This window comes from Heptranchias perlo, unplaced genomic scaffold, assembly GCF_035084215.1.
Source record: "Heptranchias perlo isolate sHepPer1 unplaced genomic scaffold, sHepPer1.hap1 HAP1_SCAFFOLD_385, whole genome shotgun sequence".
In the NCBI taxonomy this organism is placed as follows: domain Eukaryota; kingdom Metazoa; phylum Chordata; class Chondrichthyes; order Hexanchiformes; family Hexanchidae; genus Heptranchias; species Heptranchias perlo.
In genome coordinates, this window is record NW_027139397.1 from 203,625 (window position 1) to 228,729 (window position 25,105).

The window sequence follows — 25,105 nt, forward strand, 5'->3', positions numbered from 1 at the left end:
CATTGGATTATTGAATCAATGAATCATTGGATCATCGGGTCATTGAATGATGGGATCATTGGGTCATTGAATGATGGGATCATCGGGTCATTGGATCATTGAATAATTGGATTATTGTATCATTGGAACATTGTATCATTGAATGAATTAATCATTTGAACATTGGGTCATTGGATCTTTGGATCATTGGATCATTGAATCATTGGGTCATTGCTTCATTGGATCATTGGATCATTGAATCATTGGATCATTGAATAATTGAATCATTGGATCCTTCGTCTTTGGATCATTGGTTCATTGGTCCATTGAATCATTGTGTCATTGAATGATCGGAACATTGGGTCATTGGATCATTGAATCATTGGTCCTTGGATCATTGAACCGTTGGATCTTTGGGTAATTGGATTATTGATTTATTGTATCATTGGTTCAGTGGATCATTGAATCATTGGGTCATTGGATCATTGAATCATTGAATCATTGGATCACTGGGTTATTGAATCATTGGGTCATTGGATCATTGAATCATTGGGTCATTGGATCATTGAATCATTGGTCATTGACTCCTTGGATCATTGGGTCATTGAATCATTGGATTATTGTATCATTGGATTATTGTATCATTGGATTATTGGATCATTGGATCATTGTGTCATTGAATCACTGGATCATTGAATCATTGGATCATTGTGTCATTGGATCACTGGATCATTGAATAATTGTATCATTGGATCATTGGATCATTGAATTATTGGGTCATTGGATCATTTAGTCATTGGGTTATTGAATCGTTGTATCATTGTATCATTGTATAATTGGATCATTGGATCATTGAATCATTGGCTCATTGTGTCATTGAATCATTGGATCATTAGGCCATTGGATCATTGGAACACTAGATCTTTGGTCATTGGATCATTGGTTCATTTGGTCATTGAATCATTGGATCTTTGGATCATTTGATCTTTGTTCATTGGATTATTGAATCATTGGAACATTGGGTCACAGGATCTTTGGGTCATTGGATCTTTGTGTCATTGGATCATTGAATCATTGGATCATTGAATCATTGGATCATTGAATCATTGGATCATTGTGTCATTTGATCTTTGGTTCATTGGATCTTTGCGTCATTGGGTCATTGAACGATTGGGTCATTGGATCACTGAATGATTTAATCATTGGATCATTGAATCATTGAATTATTGTATCATTGAATCATTGGATAGTTGAATCATTGGATCATTGTGTCAATGAATCATTGGATCATTGAATCATTGAATCGTTGGGTTATTGGGTCATTGAATCATTAGATCATTGAATCATTGGAACATTGAATCATTGGATCATTGAATCATTGGATCATTGTATCATTGAATCATTGGATAATTGAATCATTGGATCATTGTGTCAATGAATCATTGGATCATTGAATCATTGGAACATTGAATCATTGGATCATTGATTCAATGTGTTATTGAATCAATGGATTATTGGATCATTGAATATTTGGACCATTGGATCATTGGCTCATTGAAACATTGAATCTTTCGATCATTGAATCATTGTGTCATTGGATCATTTGATCGTTCGGTCATTGTGTCTTGGGGTCATTGGATAATTGCACCATTGAGTCAATTGTTCATTGGGTCATTGAATCATTGGTTCATTGAGTGATTGAATCTTGGACCAGTGAATCATTGAATCACTGAGTCATTGAAACATTGAATCTTTCGATCATTGAATCATTGTGTCAATCGATCATCTGATCATTGAATCATAGATCATTGAATCAATGGATCATTGGATCATTAGGTCATTGTGTCTTGGGGTCATTGGATCAATGGTTCATTGGAACATTGTGTCATTGAATCATTGGATCATTGAATCATTGGATCATTGGATTATTGGATCATTGGATCATTGGATTATTGGATCATTGGGTCATTGAATCATTGAATCGTTGGAACATTGAATCGTTGAACCATTGAATCGTTGAACCATTGGATCAATGGAACATTGAATCATTGGATCATTGGATTATTGTATCATTGTATCATTGGGTCATTGAATCATTGGATCATTGGATCATTTTAATCATTGGATCATTGAATCGTTGAATCGTATGAACATTGAATCATTGAATCTTTGGATCAATGAAACATTGAATCATTGGATCATTGGATCATTGAATCATTGAATCATTGGATAACTGGATCACTCATTCATTGGATAATTGATTCATTGGATCATTGGAACATTGAATTAATCATTGGATCATTGGTCATTGGATCATTGAATCATTGGATCATTGAATCATTGGATCATTGAATCATTGGATCATTGAATCATTGGATCATTCAATCATTGGATCATTGAATCATTGGATCATTGGATCAATGTAAAATTTAATCATTGAATCAATGGATCATTCAATCATTGAATCATTGGATCGTTGGATCATTGAATCATTCGATCATTGAATGATTGGATCGTTGGATCATTCAATCATTGAGACATTGTATCATTCGATCATTGAATCATTGTATCATTAGATAATTGAATCAATGGATCATGGGATCATTAGGTCATTGTATCTTGGGGTCATTGGAACAATGGACCATTGGGTCATTGGTTATTTGGGTCATTGGATCATTGGATCGTTGGATCATTGAATCATTGGACCATTGGGTCATTGGATCATTGGTATATTGTTTCGTTGAATCATTGAATCATTGAAACATTGAATCATTGGATCATTGGATCATTGAATCATTGAAACATTGAATCATTGGATTATTGGATCATTGGATCATTGAATCATTGAAACATTGGATGATTCCGTCATTGAATCATTGGATCATTGAATCATTGCATCAGTGGATCATTGAATCATTGGATCATTGGATGATTCCGTCATTGAATCATTTCATCAGTGGATCGTTGAATTATTGGATCATTTTAATCATTCGGTCATTGAATCATTGAGTGATTGTGCCAATGGATCATTGAATCATTGTAACATTGGATCATTGAATCATTGGGTCATAGGATCATTCTGTCATTGCGTCATTCGATCATTGGATCATTGAGCCGTTGTTACAATGGATCATTGGATCACTGAATCATTGGATCATTGAATTATTAAATCATTGGATCATTGAATTATTGGATCATTGAGTAATTCGATAATTGAATCATTTAATCATTGGGTCATTGGATCATTGGATCATTGAATCATTGAATCTTTGGATCATTGAATCATTGAATAATTTGATCATTCATTCATTGGATAATTGATTCATTAGATCATTGGACCATTCAATCATTGAATCATTGAATCGTTGGATCATTGGTCATTGGATCATTAGATCATTGGGTTATTGGATCATTGTGTCATTGGGTCATTGATTCATTGGATCATTGGGTCATGGGATAATTGTGTCATTGTTTGATTGGGTAATTGAATCATTGCATCATTGGATCATAGAATTATTGAAACATTGGGTCAATGGATCATTTGGTCATTGAATCATTTGATCATTGGGTCATTGGATCATTGAATCATTGGATCATTTGGTCATTGAATCATTGGATCATTGGACCATTGGATCATTGGACCATTGGATCATTGAATCGTTGGATTATTGAATCATTGGATGATTGAATCATTGAATCATTGTTTCATTGCATCATTGGGTCATTGGATCATTGGATCATTTGGTCATTGAATCATTGGGTCATTGCTTCATTGGATCATTGGATCATTGAATCATTGGATCATTGAATAATTGAATCATTGGATCCTTCGTCTTTGGATCATTGGTTCATTGGTCCATTGAATCATTGTGTCATTGAATGATCGGAACATTGGGTCATTGGATCATTGAATCATTGGTCCTTGGATCATTGAACCGTTGGATCTTTGGGTAATTGGATTATTGATTTATTGTATCATTGGTTCAGTGGATCATTGGATCAATGAGCCATCGAATCACTGGGTAATTTGATCATCGGAACATTGGGTCATTGGATCATTGGATCATTGAATCATTGGATCACTGGGTTATTGAATCATTGGGTCATTGGATCATTGAATCATTGGGTCATTGGATCATTGAATCATTGGTCATTGACTCCTTGGATCATTGGGTCATTGAATCATTGGATTATTGTATCATTGGATTATTGTATCATTGGATTATTGGATCATTGGATCATTGAATCATTGGATCATTGTGTCATTGAATCACTGGATCATTGAATCATTGGATCATTGTGTCATTGGATCACTGGATCATTGAATAATTGTATCATTGGATCATTGGATCATTGAATCATTGGGTCATTGGATCATTTAGTCATTGGGTTATTGAATCGTTGTATCATTGTATCATTGTATAATTGGATCATTGGATCATTGAATCATTGGCTCATTGTGTCATTGAATCATTGGATCATTAGGCCATTGGATCATTGGAACACTAGATCTTTGGTCATTGGATCATTGGTTCATTTGGTCATTGAATCATTGGATCTTTGGATCATTTGATCTTTGTTCATTGGATTATTGAATCATTGGAACATTGGGTCATAGGATCTTTGGGTCATTGGATCTTTGTGTCATTGGATCATTGAATCATTGGATCATTGAATCATTGGATCATTGAATCATTGGATCATTGTGTCATTTGATCTTTGGTTCATTGGATCTTTGCGTCATTGGGTCATTGAACGATTGGGTCATTGGATCACTGAATGATTTAATCATTGGATCATTGAATCATTGAATCATTGTATCATTGAATCATTGGATAGTTGAATCATTGGATCATTGTGTCAATGAATCATTGGATCATTGAATCATTGAATCGTTGGGTTATTGGGTCATTGAATCATTAGATCATTGAATCATTGGAACATTGAATCATTGGATCATTGAATCATTGGATCATTGTATCATTGAATCATTGGATAATTGAATCATTGGATCATTGTGTCAATGAATCATTGGATCATTGAATCATTGGAACATTGAATCATTGGATCATTGATTCAATGTGTTATTGAATCAATGGATTATTGGATCATTGAATATTTGGATCATTGGATCACTGAATCAATGGATTATTGACTCATTGGGTCATTGAATCATTGCATCATTGATTCATTGGGACATTGTATCATTGGATCATTGATTCAATGTGTTATTGAATCAATGGATTATTGGATCATTGAATATTTGGACCATTGGATCATTGGCTCATTGAAACATTGAATCTTTCGATCATTGAATCATTGTGTCATTGGATCATTTGATCGTTCGGTCATTGTGTCTTGGGGTCATTGGATAATTGCACCATTGAGTCAATTGTTCATTGGGTCATTGAATCATTGGTTCATTGAGTGATTGAATCTTGGACCAGTGAATCATTGAATCACTGAGTCATTGAAACATTGAATCTTTCGATCATTGAATCATTGTGTCAATCGATCATCTGATCATTGAATCATAGATCATTGAATCAATGGATCATTGGATCATTAGGTCATTGTGTCTTGGGGTCATTGGATCAATGGTTCATTGGAACATTGTGTCATTGAATCATTGGATCATTGAATCATTGGATCATTGGATTATTGGATCATTGGATCATTGGATTATTGGATCATTGGGTCATTGAATCATTGAATCGTTGGAACATTGAATCGTTGAACCATTGAATCGTTGAACCATTGGATCAATGGAACATTGAATCATTGGATCATTGGATTATTGTATCATTGTATCATTGGGTCATTGAATCATTGGATCATTGGATCATTTTAATCATTGGATCATTGAATCGTTGAATCGTATGAACATTGAATCATTGAATCTTTGGATCAATGAAACATTGAATCATTGGATCATTGGATCATTGAATCATTGAATCATTGGATAACTGGATCACTCATTCATTGGATAATTGATTCATTGGATCATTGGAACATTGAATTAATCATTGGATCATTGGTCATTGGATCATTGAATCATTGAATCATTGGATCATTGGATCATTGGATCGTTGGATCATTGAATCATTGAATCATTGGATCATTGAATCATTGGATCATTGATTAATTGGATCATTGGTCATTGAATCATTGGATCATTGGTCATTGGATCATTGGATCATTGGATCGTTGGATCATTGAATCATTGAAACATTGAATCATTGGATCATTGGATCATTGAATCATTCAATCATTGGATCATTGAATCATTGGATCATTGGATCAATGTAAAATTTAATCATTGAATCAATGGATCATTCAATCATTGAATCATTGGATCGTTGGATCATTGAATCATTCGATCATTGAATGATTGGATCGTTGGATCATTCAATCATTGAGACATTGTATCATTCGATCAATGAATCATTGTATCATTAGATAATTGAATCAATGGATCATGCGATCATTAGGTCATTGTATCTTGGGGTCATTGGAACAATGGACCATTGGGTCATTGGTTATTTGGGTCATTGGATCATTGGATCGTTGGATCATTGAATCATTGGACCATTGGGTCATTGGATCATTGGTATATTGTTTCGTTGAATCATTGAATCATTGAAACATTGAATCATTGGATCATTGGATCATTGAATCATTGAAACATTGAATCATTGGATTATTGGATCATTGGATCATTGAATCATTGAAACATTGGATGATTCCGTCATTGAATCATTGGATCATTGAATCATTGCATCAGTGGATCATTGAATCATTGGATCATTGGATGATTCCGTCATTGAATCATTTCATCAGTGGATCGTTGAATTATTGGATCATTTTAATCATTCGGTCATTGAATCATTGAGTGATTGTGCCAATGGATCATTGAATCATTGTAACATTGGATCATTGAATCATTGGGTCATAGGATCATTCTGTCATTGCGTCATTCGATCATTGGATCATTGAGCCGTTGTTACAATGGATCATTGGATCACTGAATCATTGGATCATTGAATTATTAAATCATTGGATCATTGAATTATTGGATCATTGAGTAATTCGATAATTGAATCATTTAATCATTGGGTCATTGGATCATTGGATCATTGAATCATTGAATCTTTGGATCATTGAATCATTGAATAATTTGATCATTCATTCATTGGATAATTGATTCATTAGATCATTGGACCATTCAATCATTGAATCATTGAATCGTTGGATCATTGGTCATTGGATCATTAGATCATTGGGTTATTGGATCATTGTGTCATTGGGTCATTGATTCATTGGATCATTGGGTCATGGGATAATTGTGTCATTGTTTGATTGGGTAATTGAATCATTGCATCATTGGATCATAGAATTATTGAAACATTGGGTCAATGGATCATTTGGTCATTGAATCATTTGATCATTGGGTCATTGGATCATTGAATCATTGGATCATTTGGTCATTGAATCATTGGATCATTGGACCATTGGATCATTGGACCATTGGATCATTGAATCGTTGGATTATTGAATCATTGGATGATTGAATCATTGAATCATTGTTTCATTGCATCATTGGGTCATTGGATCATTGGATCATTTGGTCATTGAATCATTGGGTCATTGCTTCATTGGATCATTGGATCATTGAATCATTGGATCATTGAATAATTGAATCATTGGATCCTTCGTCTTTGGATCATTGGTTCATTGGTCCATTGAATCATTGTGTCATTGAATGATCGGAACATTGGGTCATTGGATCATTGAATCATTGGTCCTTGGATCATTGAACCGTTGGATCTTTGGGTAATTGGATTATTGATTTATTGTATCATTGGTTCAGTGGATCATTGGATCAATGAGCCATCGAATCACTGGGTAATTTGATCATCGGAACATTGGGTCATTGGATCATTGGATCATTGAATCATTGGATCACTGGGTTATTGAATCATTGGGTCATTGGATCATTGAATCATTGGGTCATTGGATCATTGAATCATTGGTCATTGACTCCTTGGATCATTGGGTCATTGAATCATTGGATTATTGTATCATTGGATTATTGTATCATTGGATTATTGGATCATTGAATCATTGGATCATTGTGTCATTGAATCACTGGATCATTGAATCATTGGATCATTGTGTCATTGGATCACTGGATCATTGAATAATTGTATCATTGGATCATTGGATCATTGAATCATTGGGTCATTGGATCATTTAGTCATTGGGTTATTGAATCGTTGTATCATTGTATCATTGTATAATTGGATCATTGGATCATTGAATCATTGGCTCATTGTGTCATTGAATCATTGGATCATTAGGCCATTGGATCATTGGAACACTAGATCTTTGGTCATTGGATCATTGGTTCATTTGGTCATTGAATCATTGGATCTTTGGATCATTTGATCTTTGTTCATTGGATTATTGAATCATTGGAACATTGGGTCATAGGATCTTTGGGTCATTGGATCTTTGTGTCATTGGATCATTGAATCATTGGATCATTGAATCATTGGATCATTGAATCATTGGATCATTGTGTCATTTGATCTTTGGTTCATTGGATCTTTGCGTCATTGGGTCATTGAACGATTGGGTCATTGGATCACTGAATGATTTAATCATTGGATCATTGAATCATTGAATCATTGTATCATTGAATCATTGGATAGTTGAATCATTGGATCATTGTGTCAATGAATCATTGGATCATTGAATCATTGAATCGTTGGGTTATTGGGTCATTGAATCATTAGATCATTGAATCATTGGAACATTGAATCATTGGATCATTGAATCATTGGATAATTGAATCATTGGATCATTGTGTCAATGAATCATTGGATCATTGAATCATTGGAACATTGAATCATTGGATCATTGATTCAATGTGTTATTGAATCAATGGATTATTGGATCATTGAATATTTGGATCATTGGATCACTGAATCAATGGATTATTGACTCATTGGGTCATTGAATCATTGCATCATTGATTCATTGGGACATTGTATCATTGGATCATTGATTCAATGTGTTATTGAATCAATGGATTATTGGATCATTGAATATTTGGACCATTGGATCATTGGCTCATTGAAACATTGAATCTTTCGATCATTGAATCATTGTGTCATTGGATCATTTGATCGTTCGGTCATTGTGTCTTGGGGTCATTGGATAATTGCACCATTGAGTCAATTGTTCATTGGGTCATTGAATCATTGGTTCATTGAGTGATTGAATCTTGGACCAGTGAATCATTGAATCACTGAGTCATTGAAACATTGAATCTTTCGATCATTGAATCATTGTGTCAATCGATCATCTGATCATTGAATCATAGATCATTGAATCAATGGATCATTGGATCATTAGGTCATTGTGTCTTGGGGTCATTGGATCAATGGTTCATTGGAACATTGTGTCATTGAATCATTGGATCATTGAATCATTGGATCATTGGATTATTGGATCATTGGATCATTGGATTATTGGATCATTGGGTCATTGAATCATTGAATCGTTGGAACATTGAATCGTTGAACCATTGAATCGTTGAACCATTGGATCAATGGAACATTGAATCATTGGATCATTGGATTATTGTATCATTGTATCATTGGGTCATTGAATCATTGGATCATTGGATCATTTTAATCATTGGATCATTGAATCGTTGAATCGTATGAACATTGAATCATTGAATCTTTGGATCAATGAAACATTGAATCATTGGATCATTGGATCATTGAATCATTGAATCATTGGATAACTGGATCACTCATTCATTGGATAATTGATTCATTGGATCATTGGAACATTGAATTAATCATTGGATCATTGGTCATTGGATCATTGAATCATTGGATCATTGGATCATTGGATCGTTGGATCATTGAATCATTGAATCATTGGATCATTGAATCATTGGATCATTGAATCATTGGATCATTGGTCATTGAATCATTGGATCATTGGTCATTGGATCATTGGATCATTGGATCGTTGGATCATTGAATCATTGAAACATTGAATCATTGGATCATTGGATCATTGAATCATTCAATCATTGGATCATTGAATCATTGGATCATTGGATCAATGTAAAATTTAATCATTGAATCAATGGATCATTCAATCATTGAATCATTGGATCGTTGGATCATTGAATCATTCGATCATTGAATGATTGGATCGTTGGATCATTCAATCATTGTGACATTGTATCATTCGATCATTGAATCATTGTATCATTAGATAATTGAATCAATGGATCATGGGATCATTAGGTCATTGTATCTTGGGGTCATTGGAACAATGGACCATTGGGTCATTGGTTATTTGGGTCATTGGATCATTGGATCGTTGGATCATTGAATCATTGGACCATTGGGTCATTGGATCATTGGTATATTGTTTCGTTGAATCATTGAATCATTGAAACATTGAATCATTGGATCATTGGATCATTGAATCATTGAAACATTGAATCATTGGATTATTGGATCATTGGATCATTGAATCATTGAAACATTGGATGATTCCGTCATTGAATCATTGGATCATTGAATCATTGCATCAGTGGATCATTGAATCATTGGATCATTGGATGATTCCGTCATTGAATCATTTCATCAGTGGATCGTTGAATTATTGGATCATTTTAATCATTCGGTCATTGAATCATTGAGTGATTGTGCCAATGGATCATTGAATCATTGTAACATTGGATCATTGAATCATTGGGTCATAGGATCATTCTGTCATTGCGTCATTCGATCATTGGATCATTGAGCCGTTGTTACAATGGATCATTGGATCACTGAATCATTGGATCATTGAATTATTAAATCATTGGATCATTGAATTATTGGATCATTGAGTAATTCGATAATTGAATCATTTAATCATTGGGTCATTGGATCATTGGATCATTGAATCATTGAATCTTTGGATCATTGAATCATTGAATAATTTGATCATTCATTCATTGGATAATTGATTCATTAGATCATTGGACCATTCAATCATTGAATCATTGAATCGTTGGATCATTGGTCATTGGATCATTGTGTCATTGGGTTATTGGATCATTGTGTCATTGGGTCATTGATTCATTGGATCATTGGGTCATGGGATAATTGTGTCATTGTTTGATTGGGTAATTGAATCATTGCATCATTGGATCATAGAATTATTGAAACATTGGGTCAATGGATCATTTGGTCATTGAATCATTTGATCATTGGGTCATTGGATCATTGAATCATTGGATCATTTGGTCATTGAATCATTGGATCATTGGACCATTGGATCATTGGACCATTGGATCATTGAATCGTTGGATTATTGAATCATTGGATGATTGAATCATTGAATCATTGTTTCATTGCATCATTGGGTCATTGGATCATTGGATCATTTGGTCATTGAATAATTTGATCATTGGGTCATTGGATCATTGAATCATTGGATCATTGGACCGTTGGATCATTGGACCGTTGGATCATTGAATCATTGGATGATTGAATCATTGGAACATTGCATCATTGCATCATTGGATCATTGAATCATTTGGTCATTGGATCATTGTGTCATTGGATCATTGGGTCATGGGATCATTGGATCATTGCATCTTTGATTCAATGGTTATTGTATCAGTGGATCATTGGGCCAATGATTCATTGGATCATTGGATCATAGAATTATTGAATCATTGGGACATTGAATCATTGAATCATTGGATCATAGAATTATTGAATCATTGGGACATTGAATCATTGGATCATTGGATCATAGAATTATTGAATCATTGGGACATTGAATCATTGCATCATTGGATCATAGAATTATTGAAACATTGGGTCAATGGATCATTTGGTCATTGAATCATTTGATCATTGGGTCATTGGATCATTGAATCATTGGATCATTTGGTCATTGAATCATTGGATCATTGGACCATTGGATCATTGGACCATTGGATCATTGAATCGTTGGATTATTGAATCATTGGATGATTGAATCATTGAATCATTGTTTCATTGCATCATTGGGTCATTGGATCATTGGATCATTTGGTCATTGAATCATTTGATCATTGGGTCATTGGATCATTGAATCATTGGATCATTGGACCGTTGGATCATTGGACCGTTGGATCATTGAATCATTGGATGATTGAATCATTGGAACATTGCATCATTGGATCATTGAATCATTTGGTCATTGGATCATTGTGTCATTGGATCATTGGGTCATGGGATCATTGGATCATTGCATCTTTGATTCAATGGTCATTGTATCAGTGGATCATTGGGCCAATGATTCATTGGATCATTGGATCATAGAATTATTGAATCATTGGGACATTGAATCATTGAATCATTGGATCATAGAATTATTGAATCATTGGGACATTGAATCATTGGATCATTGGATCATAGAATTATTGAATCATTGGGACATTGAATCATTGGATCATTGGATCATAGAATTATTGAATCATTGGGACATTGGATCATTGAATCATTGGATTGTTTGGTCATTGAATCATTGGCTCATTTCGTCATAGATTCAATGTATCATTGGGTCATTGAACCATTGGGTCATTGAATCATTGAATCATTGTTTCATTCCATCATTGGATCATTGAATCATTGGATCATTGGATCATTGGATCAGAGAATCATTGGGTTATTGGATCATTAGTTCATTGGATCATTGGATCTTTGGATCAATGAATCATTGGATCATTGAATCATTTGATCATTGGATCATTGAATCGTTGGGTCATTGGATCATTGAATCATTTGATCAATTGAATCATGGAATCAATGAATCATTGGATCATTGAATCATTGAATCATTGATCTATTGGATTATTTGATCATTGAATCATTGCATAATTGGATCGTTGAATCATTGAATGATTGAATAATTGGATCATTAAGTCATTAAATCATTGGATCAATGCACCATTGGACCATTTGATCATTGAATCATTGAATCATTGGATCATTCGTCATTGGATCAGTGAATCATTGGTCCAGTGAATCATTGGATCATCGGATCATTGTATCATTGTATCATTGGGTCATTGGGTCATTGGATCATTGAATCATTGGATCATTGGATCATTGAAACATTGAATAATTGGATCATTGGTTTATTGGATCATTGGATCGTTGGATTATTGAATCATTGGATCGTTGGATCATTGAATCATTGGACCATTGGGTCATTTGATCATTGGTATATTGTTTCGTTGACTCATTGAATCATTGAAACATTGGATGATTCCGTCATTGAATCATTGGATCATTGAATCATTGCATCAGTGGATCATTGAATCATTGAAACATTGGATGATTCCGTCATTGAATCATTGGATCATTGAATCATTGCATCAGTGGATCATTGAATCATTGGATCATTGGATGATTCTGTCATTGAATCATTGGATCATTGAATCATTGCATCAGTGGATCGTTGAATTATTGGATCATTTTAATCATTCGGTCATTGAATCATTGAGTGATTGTGCCAATGGATCATTGAATCATTGTAACATTGGATCATTGAATCATTGGGTCATAGGATCATTCTGTCATTGGGTCACTCGATCATTGGATCATTGAGCCGTTGTTACAATGGATCATTGGATCACTGAATCATTGGATCATTGAATTATTGAATCATTGGATCATTGAATCATTGGATCATTGAGTAATTCGATAATTGAATCATTTAATCATTGGGTCATTGAATCATTGGATCATTGAATCATTGAATCTTTGGATCATTGAATCATTGAATAATTTGATCATTCATTCATTGGATAATTGATTCATTAGGTCATTGGATCATTCAATCATTGAATCATTGAATCGTTGGATCATTGGTCATTGGATCATTAGATCATTGGGTTATTGGATCATTGTGTCATTGGGTCATTGATTCATTGGATCATTGGGTCATGGGATAATTGTGTCATTGTTTGATTGGGTAATTGAATCATTGCATCATTGGATCATAGAATTATTGAAACATTGGGTCAATGGATCATTGGATCATTTGGTCATTGAATCATTTGATCATTGGGTCATTGGGTCATTGGATCATTGAATCATTGGATCATTTGGTCATTGAATCATTGGATCATTGGACCATTGGATCATTGAATCATTGGATCATTGAATCGTTGGATTATTGAATCATTGGATGATTGAATCATTGTTTCATTGTTTCATTGCATCATTGGGTCATTGGGTCATTGGATCATTGGGTCATTGGATCATTGGATCATTTGGTCATTGAATCATTTGATCATTGGGTCATTGGATCATTGAATCATTGGATCATTGGACCGTTGGATCATTGAATCATTGGATCATTGGACCGTTGGATCATTGAATCATTGGATCATTGATTCGTTGGATTATTGAATCATTGGATGATTGAATCATTGGAACATTGCATCATTGGATCATTGAATCATTTGGTCATTGGATCATTGAATCATTGGATCATTGGGTCATTGTGTCATTGGATCATTGGGTCATGGGATCATTGGATCATTGCATCTTTGATTCAATGGTCATTGTATCAGTGGATCATTGGGCCAATGATTCATTGGATCATTGGATCATAGAATTATTGAATCATTGGGACATTGAATCATTGAATCATTGGATCATAGAATTATTGAATCATTGGGACATTGGATCATTGGATCATAGAATTATTGAATCATTGGGACATTGAATCATTGGATCATTGGATCATAGAATTATTGAATCATTGGGACATTGGATCATTGAATCATTGGATTGTTTGGTCATTGAATCATTGGCTCATTTCGTCATAGATTCAATGTATCATTGGGTCATTGAACCATTGGGTCATTGAATCATTGAATCATTGTTTCATTCCATCATTGGATCATTGAATCATTGGATCATTGGATCACTGGATCAGAGAATCATTGGGTTATTGGATCATTAGTTCATTGGATCATTGGATCTTTGGATCAATGAATCATTGGATCATTGAATCGTTGGGTCATTGGATCATTGAATCGTTTGATCAATTGAATCATGGAATCAATGAATCATTGGATCATTGAATCATTGATCTATTTGATTATTTGATCATTGAATCATTGCATAATTGGATTGTTGAATCATTGAATGATTGAATAATTGGATCATTAAATCATTAAATCATTGGATCAATGCACCATTGGACCATTTGATCATTGAATCATTGAATCATTGGATCATTCTTTATTGGATCAGTGAATCATTGGTCCAGTGAATCATTGGATCATCGGATCATTGTATCATTGTATCATTGGGTCATTGGATCATTGAATAATTGGATCATTGAATAATTGGATCATTGGATCATTGGATCATTGTGTCATTGGATCATTGAATCATTGCATCATTGGATGATTGATTCATTGGATCACTGGATAATTGAATCATTGGATCATTGGATCATTGAAACATTGAATAATTGGATCATTGGATCATTGAATCATTGGATCATTGGATCATTGAAACATTGAATAATTGGATCATTGGATCATTGGATTATTGGATCATTGGATCATTGGATTATTGAATCATTGGATCGTTGGATCATTGAATCATTGGACCATTGGGTCATTGGATCATTGGTATATTGTTTCGTTGAATCATTGAATCATTGAAACATTGAATCATTGGATTATTGGATCATTGGATCATTGAATCATTGGATCATTGGATCATTGGATTATTGAATCATTGGATCGTTGGATCATTGAATCATTGGACCATTGGATCATTGGATCATTGGTATATTGTTTCGTTGAATCATTGAATCATTGAAACATTGAATCATTGAAACATTGAATCATTGAAACATTGAATCATTGAATCATTGAAACATTGAATCATTGGATTATTGGATCATTGGATCATTGAATCATTGAAACATTGGACGATTCCTTCATTGAATCATTGAATCATTGCATCAGTGGATCATTGAATCATTGGATCATTGGATGATTCTGTCATTGAATCATTGAATCATTGAATCATTGAATCATTGGATCATTGGGTCATTGAATCATTGGATCATTGGATCATTGGTTCATTGGATCATTGTATCATTGAATCATTGGATCATTGGATCATTGTATCATTGAATCATTGAATCAGAGAATCATTGGCTTATTGGATCATTAGTTCATTGAATCATTGGATAATTGGATCTTTGGATCAATGAATCATTGGATCGTTGAATCATTTGATCATTGGATCATTGAATCATTTGATCATTGGATCATTGAATCATTTGATCATTGGATCATTGATTCATTGGATCATTGATTCATTGAATCATTGGATAATTGTATCATTGTATCATTGAATCATTGGATCATTGAATCATTGAATCATTGAATCATTGGGTCATTGAATCGTTGGATCAATTGAATCATGGAATCAATGAATCATTGGATCATTGAATCATTGGATCATTGATCTATTGGATTATTTGAGCATTGAATCGTTGAATAATTGGTTCGTTGAAGCATTGAATGATTGAATAATTGGATCATTAAATCATTAAATCATTGGATCAATGCGCCATTGGACCATTGGATCATTGAATCATTGAATCATTGGATCATTCGTCATTGGATCAGTGAATCATTGGTCCAGTGAATCATTGGGTCATTGGATCATTTAATAATTGGATCATTGGATCAGTGTATCACTGGGTCATTGGATCATTGAATCATTGAATCGTTGCATCATTGGATGATTGATTCATTGGATCACTGGATAATTGAGTCATTGGATCATTGAAACATTGAATAATTGGATCGTTGAATCATTGGATTATTGGATCATTGGATCATTGAATCATTGGATCTTGGGATCATTGGATCATTGAATCATTGGTCATTGGATCATTGGATCATTGGGTCATTGACTGATTGGAGCATTGAATCATTGGATCATTGAATCAATGGATCATTGAATCATTGGATCATTGGGTCATTGGGTCATTGAAACATTGAATAATTGGATCATTGAATCATTGGATTATTGGATCATTGGATCATTGGATTATTGAATCATTGGATCATTGAATCATTGGATCTTGGGATCATTGGATCATTGGATCATTGAATCATTGGTCATTGGATCATTGAATCATTGCATCATTGGATGATTGATTCATTGGATCACTGGATAATTGAATCATTGGATCATTGGATCATTGAAACATTGAATAATTGGACCATTGAATCATTGGATTATTGGATCATTGGATCATTGGATTATTGAATCGTTGGATCATTGAATCATTGGATCTTGGGATCATTGGATCATTGGATCATTGGTCATTGATTCATTGGATCATTGGATCATTGAGTCATTGACTGATTGGATCATTGACTGATTGGATCATTGAATCATTGGATCATTGAATCAATGGATCATTGAATCATTGAATCATTGGATCATTGGGTCATTGAATCATTGGATCATTGGATCATTGGTTCATTGAATCATTGGATCATTGTATCATTGAATCATTGAATCAGAGAATCATTGGGTTATTGGATCATTAGTTCATTGAATCATTGGATAATTGGATCTTTGGATCAATGAATCATTGGATCGTTGAATCATTTGATCATTGGATCATTGAATCATTTGATCATTGGATCATTGAATCATTTGATCATTGGATCATTGATTCATTGGATCATTGATTCATTGAATCATTGGATCATTGTATCATTGAATCATTGAATCATTGACTCATTGAATCATTGGGTCATTGAATCGTTGGATCAATTGAATCATGGAATCAATGAATCATTGGATCATTGAATCATTGGATCATTGATCTATTGGATTATTTGAGCATTGAATCATTGAATAATTGGTTCGTTGAAGCATTGAATGATTGAATAATTGGATCATTAAATCATTAAATCATTGGATCAATGCGCCATTGGACCATTGGATCATTGAATCATTGAATCATTGGATCATTCGTCATTGGATCAGTGAATCATTGGTCCAGTGAATCATTGGGTCATTGGATCATTTAATAATTGGATTATTGGATCATTGTATCACTGGGTCATTGGATCATTGAATCATTGAATCGTTGCATCATTGGATGATTGATTCATTGGATCACTGGATAATTGAGTCATTGGATCATTGAAACATTGAATAATTGGATCGTTGAATCATTGGATTATTGGATCATTGGATCATTGAATCATTGGATCTTGGGATCATTGGATCATTGAATCATTGGTCATTGGATCATTGGATCATTGGGTCATTGACTGATTGGAGCATTGAATCATTGGATCATTGAATCAATGGATCATTGAATCATTGGATCATTGGGTCATTGGGTCATTGAAACATTGAATAATTGGATCATTGAATCATTGGATTATTGGATCATTGGATCATTGGATTATTGAATCACTGGATCATTGAATCATTGGATCTTGGGATCATTGGATCATTGGATCATTGAATCATTGGTCATTGGATCATTGATTCATTGGATCATTGGATCATTGGGTCATTGACTGATTGAAGCATTGAATCATTGGATCATTGATTCATTGGATCACTGGATAATTGAATCATTGGATCATTGGATCATTGAATCATTGGATTATTGGATCATTGGATCATTGGATTATTGAATCATTGGATCATTGAATCATTGGATCTTGGGATCATTGGATCATTGGATCATTGATTCATTGGATCATTGATTCATTGGATCATTGGATCATTGGGTCATTGGCTCATTGAATCATTGGATCATTGAATCATTGGATCATTGAATCATTGGGTCATTGGAACATTGAATCATTGGATTATTGGATCATTGGATCATTGGATTATTGAATCATTGGATCATTGAATCATTGGATCTTGGGATCATTGGATCATTGGATCATTGATTCATTGGATCATTGATTCATTGGATCATTGGATCATTGGGTCATTGGCTCATTGAATCATTGGATCATTGAATCATTGGATCATTGAATCATTGGGTCATTGGAACATTGAATCATTGGATGATTTGATCATTGGATCATTGGATCATTTGGTCATTGGATCATTGAATCATTGGATCATTGGGTCATGGGATCATTGGATCATTGGATCATTGAATCATTGGATCATTGATTCATTGCATCATTGGATTATTGGGTCATTGGATCATTGGATCATTTGGTCATTGAATCATTGAATCATTGAATCATTGTGTTATTGGATCATTTGGTCATTGAATCATTCAATCATTGTATCTTTGGATCATTGAATCATTGGATCATTGAATCATTGAATCATTGGATTATTGAATCATTGGATCATTGGATCATTGAATCATTGAATCATTTGATCATTGGGTCATTGGATCATTGGATCATTTGGTCATTGAATCATTTGATCATTGGGTTATTGGATCATTGAATCATTTGGTCATTGGATCATTTGGTCATTGAATCATTTGATCATTGGGCCATTGGATCATTGAATCATTGAATCATTGCATCATTGAATCATTGGATCATTGATTAGTTGGATTATTGAATCATTGGATCATTGAATCATTGAATCATTGAATGATTGAATAATTGGATAATTAAATCATTGGGTCAATGCACCATTGGACAATTCGATCATTGAATCATTGTATCATTGGATCATTCGTCATTGAATCATTGTATCATTGGGTCATTGGATCATTGAATAATTGGATCATTGTATCATTGGGTCATTGGATCAGTGTATCATTGAATCATTGCATCATTGGATGATTGATTCATTGGATCACTGGATAATTGAATCATTGAATCATTGGATTATTGGATCATTGGATCGTTGGATTATTGAATCATTGGATTATTGAATCATTGGATCTTGGGATAATTGGATCATTGGATCATTGAATCATTGGTTATTGGATCATTGATTCATTGTATCATTGGATCATTGGGTCATTGACTCATTGGCTCATTGAATCATTGGCTCATTGAATCATTGGCTCATTGAATCATTGGATCATTGAATCATTGGATCATTGAATCATTGGGTCATTGAATCATTGGATATTTGAATCATTGTATCATTGGATCATTTGATTATTGGGTCATTGGAACATTGAATCATTGGATGATTTGATCATTGGGTCATTGGATCATTGGATCATTTGGTCATTGGATCATTGAATCATTGGATCATTGGGTCATGGGTTCATTGGATCATTGGATCATTGCATCTTTGATTCAATGGTCATTGGATCATTGGGTCATTGACTCATTGTGTCATTGGATTATTGGGTCATGGGATCATTGGATCATTGCATCTTTGATTCAGTGGTCATTGAATCACTGGATCATTGTATCATTGGATCATTGAGTCAATAGATCGTTGGATCATTGGGGCATTGAATCATTGGATCATTGGGTCATTGGATCTTTGAATCATTGAATCATTGGATCATTGGATCATTGTGTCATTGGATCATTGGGTCATTGGGTCATTGGATCATTGAATCTTAGGATCAATGAATCATTGAATCATTGGATCATTGGATCATTTGGTCATTGAATCATTGAATCATTGAATCATTGGATCATTGAATCATTGAATCATTGGATCATTGTGTCATTGGATCATTGGGTCATGGGATCATTGGATCATTGCATCTTTGATTCAATGGTCATTGTATCAGTGGATCATTGGGCCAATGATTCATTGGATCATTGGATCATAGAATTATTGAATCATTAGGACATTGAATCATTGGATCATTGAATAATTGGAACATTGAATCATTGGATCATTGGATCATTGATTTATTGTATCATTGGATCATTGGTCATTGGATCATTGATTCATTGCATCATTGGATCATTGAATCATTCGATCATTGATTTATTGTATCATTGGATCATTGTGTCATTGGATCATTGGGTCATTGGATCATTGGGTCATTGAATCATTGGATCATTGGGTCATTGGATCATTGAATCTTAGGATCAATGAATCATTGGGTCATTGGATCATTGGGTCATTGAATCATTGGATCATTGGGTCATTGGATCATTGAATCTTAGGATCAATGAATCATTGAATCATTGGATCATTGGGTCATTGGATCATTGAATCATTGAATCATTGTGTTATTGGATCATTTGGTCATTGAATCATTGGATCATTGTATCTTTGGATCATTGAATCATTGAATCATTGGATTATTGAATCATTGAATCATTGGATTATTGAATCATTGGATCATTGTATCATTGTATCATTGAATCATTGTATCATTGAATCATTGAATCATTTGATCATTGGGTCATTGGATCATTGGATCATTCGGTCATTGAATCATTTGATCATTGGGTTATTGGATCATTGAATCATTTGGTCATTGGATCATTGGATCATTTGGTCATTGAATCATTTGATCATTGGGCCATTGGATCATTGAATCATTGAATCATTGCATCATTGAATCATTGGATCATTGATTAGTTGGATTATTGAATCATTGGATCATTGAATCATTGAATCATTGAATGATTGAATAATTGCATAATTAAATCATTGGATCAATGCACCATTGGACCATTCGATCATTGAATCATTGGATCATTCATCATTGAATCATTGTATCATTGGGTCATTGGATCAGTGTATCATTGAATCATTGCATCATTGGATGATTGATTCATTGGATCACTGGATAATTGAATCATTGAATCATTGGATTATTGGATCATTGGATCATTGGATTATTGAATCATTGGATTATTGAATCATTGGATCTTGGGATCATTGGATCATTGGATCATTGAATCATTGGTTATTGGATCATTGATTCATTGGATCATTGGGTCATTGACTCATTGTCTCATTGAATCATTGGATCATTGAATCATTGGATCATTGAATAATTGGGTCATTGAATCATTGAATCATTGGATATTTGAATCATTGTATCATTGGATCATTTGATTATTGGGTCATTGGAACATTGAATCATTGGATGATTTGATCATTGGGTCACTGGGTCATTGGATCATTGGATCATTTGGTCATTGGATCATTGAATCATTGGATCATTGGGTCATGGGTTCATTGGATCATTGGATCATTGGATCATTGCATCTTTGATTCAATGGTCATTGGATCATTGGGTCATTGACTCATTGTGTCATTGGATTATTGGGTCATGGGATCATTGGATCATTGCATCTTTGATTCAGTGGTCATTGAATCACTGGATCATTGATTCATTGTATCATTGGATCATTGAGTCATTAGATCATTGGATCATTGGGGCATTGAATCATTGAATCATTGGATCATTGAATCATTGGATCATTGGGTCATTGGATCTTTGAATCATTGAATCATTGGATCATTGGATCATTGTGTCATTGGATCATTGGGTCATTGGGTCATTGGATCATTGAATCTTAGGATCAATGAATCATTGAATCATTGGATCATTGGATCATTTGGTCATTGAATCATTGAATCATTGGATCATTGGATCATTGTGTCATTGGATCATTGGGTCATGGGATCATTGGATCATTGCATCTTTGATTCAATGGTCGTTGTATCAGTGGATCATTGGGCCAATGATTCATTGGATCATTGGATCATAGAATTATTGAATCATTAGGACATTGAATCATTGAATCATTGGATCATAGAATTATTGAATAATTGGAACATTGAATCATTGGATCATTGAATAATTGGAACATTGAATCATTGGATCATTGGATCATTGATTTATTGTATCATTGTATCATTGGATCATTGGATCATTGGTCATTGGATCATTGATTCATTGTATCATTGTATCATTGGATCATTGAATCATTCGATCATTGATTTATTGTATCATTGGATCATTGTGTCATTGGATCATTGGGTCATTGGATCATTGGGTCGTTGAATCATTGGATCATTGGGTCATTGGATCATTGAATCTTAGGATCAATGAATCATTGAATCATTGGATCATTGGGTCATTGGATCATTGGGTCATTGGATCATTGGGTCATTGAATCATTGGATCATTGGGTCATTGGATCATTGAATCTTAGGATCAATGAATCATTGAATCATTGGATCATTGGGTCATTGGATCATTGAATCATTGAATCATTGTGTTATTGGATCATTTGGTCATTGAATCATTGGATCATTGTATCTTTGGATCATTGAATCATTGGATCATTGAATCATTGGATTATTGAATCATTGGATCATTGTATCATTGAATCATTGAATCATTTGATCATTGGGTCATTGGATCATTGGATCATTTGGTCATTGAATCATTGGATCATTGTATCTTTGGATCATTGAATCATTGGATCATTGAATCATTGGATTATTGAATCATTGGATCATTGTATCATTGAATCATTGAATCATTTGATCATTGGGTCATTGGATCATTGGATCATTTGGTCATTGAATCATTTGATCATTGGGTTATGGATCATTGAATCATTGGATCATTGTATCATTGAATCATTGAATCATTTGATCATTGGGTCATTGGATCATTGGATCATTTGGTCATTGAATCATTGGATCATTGTATCTTTGGATCATTGAATCATTGGATCATTGAATCATTGGATTATTGAATCATTGGATCATTGTATCATTGAATCATTGAATCATTTGATCATTGGGTCATTGGATCATTGGATCATTTGGTCATTGAATCATTTGATCATTGGGTTATTGGATCATTGAATCATTTGGTCATTGGATCATTGGATCATTTGGTCATTGAATCATTTGATCATTGGGCCATTGGATCATTGAATCATTGAATCATTGCATCATTGAATCATTGGATCATTGATTAGTTGGATTATTGAATCATTGGATCATTGAATCATTGAATCATTGAATGATTGAATAATTGGATAATTAAATCATTGGATCAATGCACCATTGGACCATTCGATCATTGAATCATTGAATCATTGGATCATTCGTCATTGAATCATTGTATCATTGGGTCATTGGATCATTGAATAATTGGATCATTGTATCATTGGGTCATTGGATCAGTGTATCATTGAATCATTGCATCATTGGATGATTGATTCATTGGATCACTGGATAATTGAATCATTGAATCATTGGATTATTGGATCATTGGATCATTGGATTATTGAATCACTGGATTATTGAATCATTGGATCTTGGGATCATTGGATCATTGGATCATTGAATCATTGGTTATTGGATCATTGATTCATTGTATCATTGTATCATTGGGTCATTGACTCATTGGCTCATTGAATCATTGGATCATTGAATCATTGAATCATTGGGTCATTGAATCATTGAATCATTGGATATTTGAATCATTGTATCATTGGATCATTTGATTATTGGGTCATTGGAACATTGAATCATTGGATGATTTGATCATTGGGTCATTGGATCATTGGATCATTTGGTCATTGGATCATTGAATCATTGGATCATTGGGTCATGGGTTTGGATCATTGCATCTTTGATTCAATGGTCATTGGATCATTGGGTCATTGACTCATTGTGTCATTGGATTATTGGGTCATGGGATCATTGGATCATTGCATCTTTGATTCAGTGGTCATTGAATCACTGGATCATTGATTCATTGTATCATTGGATCATTGAGTCATTAGATCGTTGGATCATTGGGGCATTGAATCATTGGATCATTGAATCATTGGATCATTGGGTCATTGGATCTTTGAATCATTGAATCATTGGATCATTGGATCATTGTGTCATTGGATCATTGGGTCATTGGGTCATTGGGTCATTGGATCATTGAATCTTAGGATCAATGAATCATTGAATCATTGGATCATTGGATCATTTGGTCATTGAATCATTGGATCATTGGATCACTGGATAATTGAATCATTCGTCATTGAATCATTGTGTCATTGGATCATTGGATCATTGGATCGTTGGATCAT

General features: G+C 33.8%; 1 protein-coding gene across 1 annotated transcript in view; it reads right to left on the reverse strand.

The window, feature by feature from the left end:
- Window positions 1-25,105, reverse strand: part of LOC137311970 (ribonuclease inhibitor-like) — a gene marked incomplete at its 5' end in the record, with an annotated part of 54,022 nt that overhangs the window by 19,499 nt on the left and 9,418 nt on the right. The window lies entirely within an intron of this gene.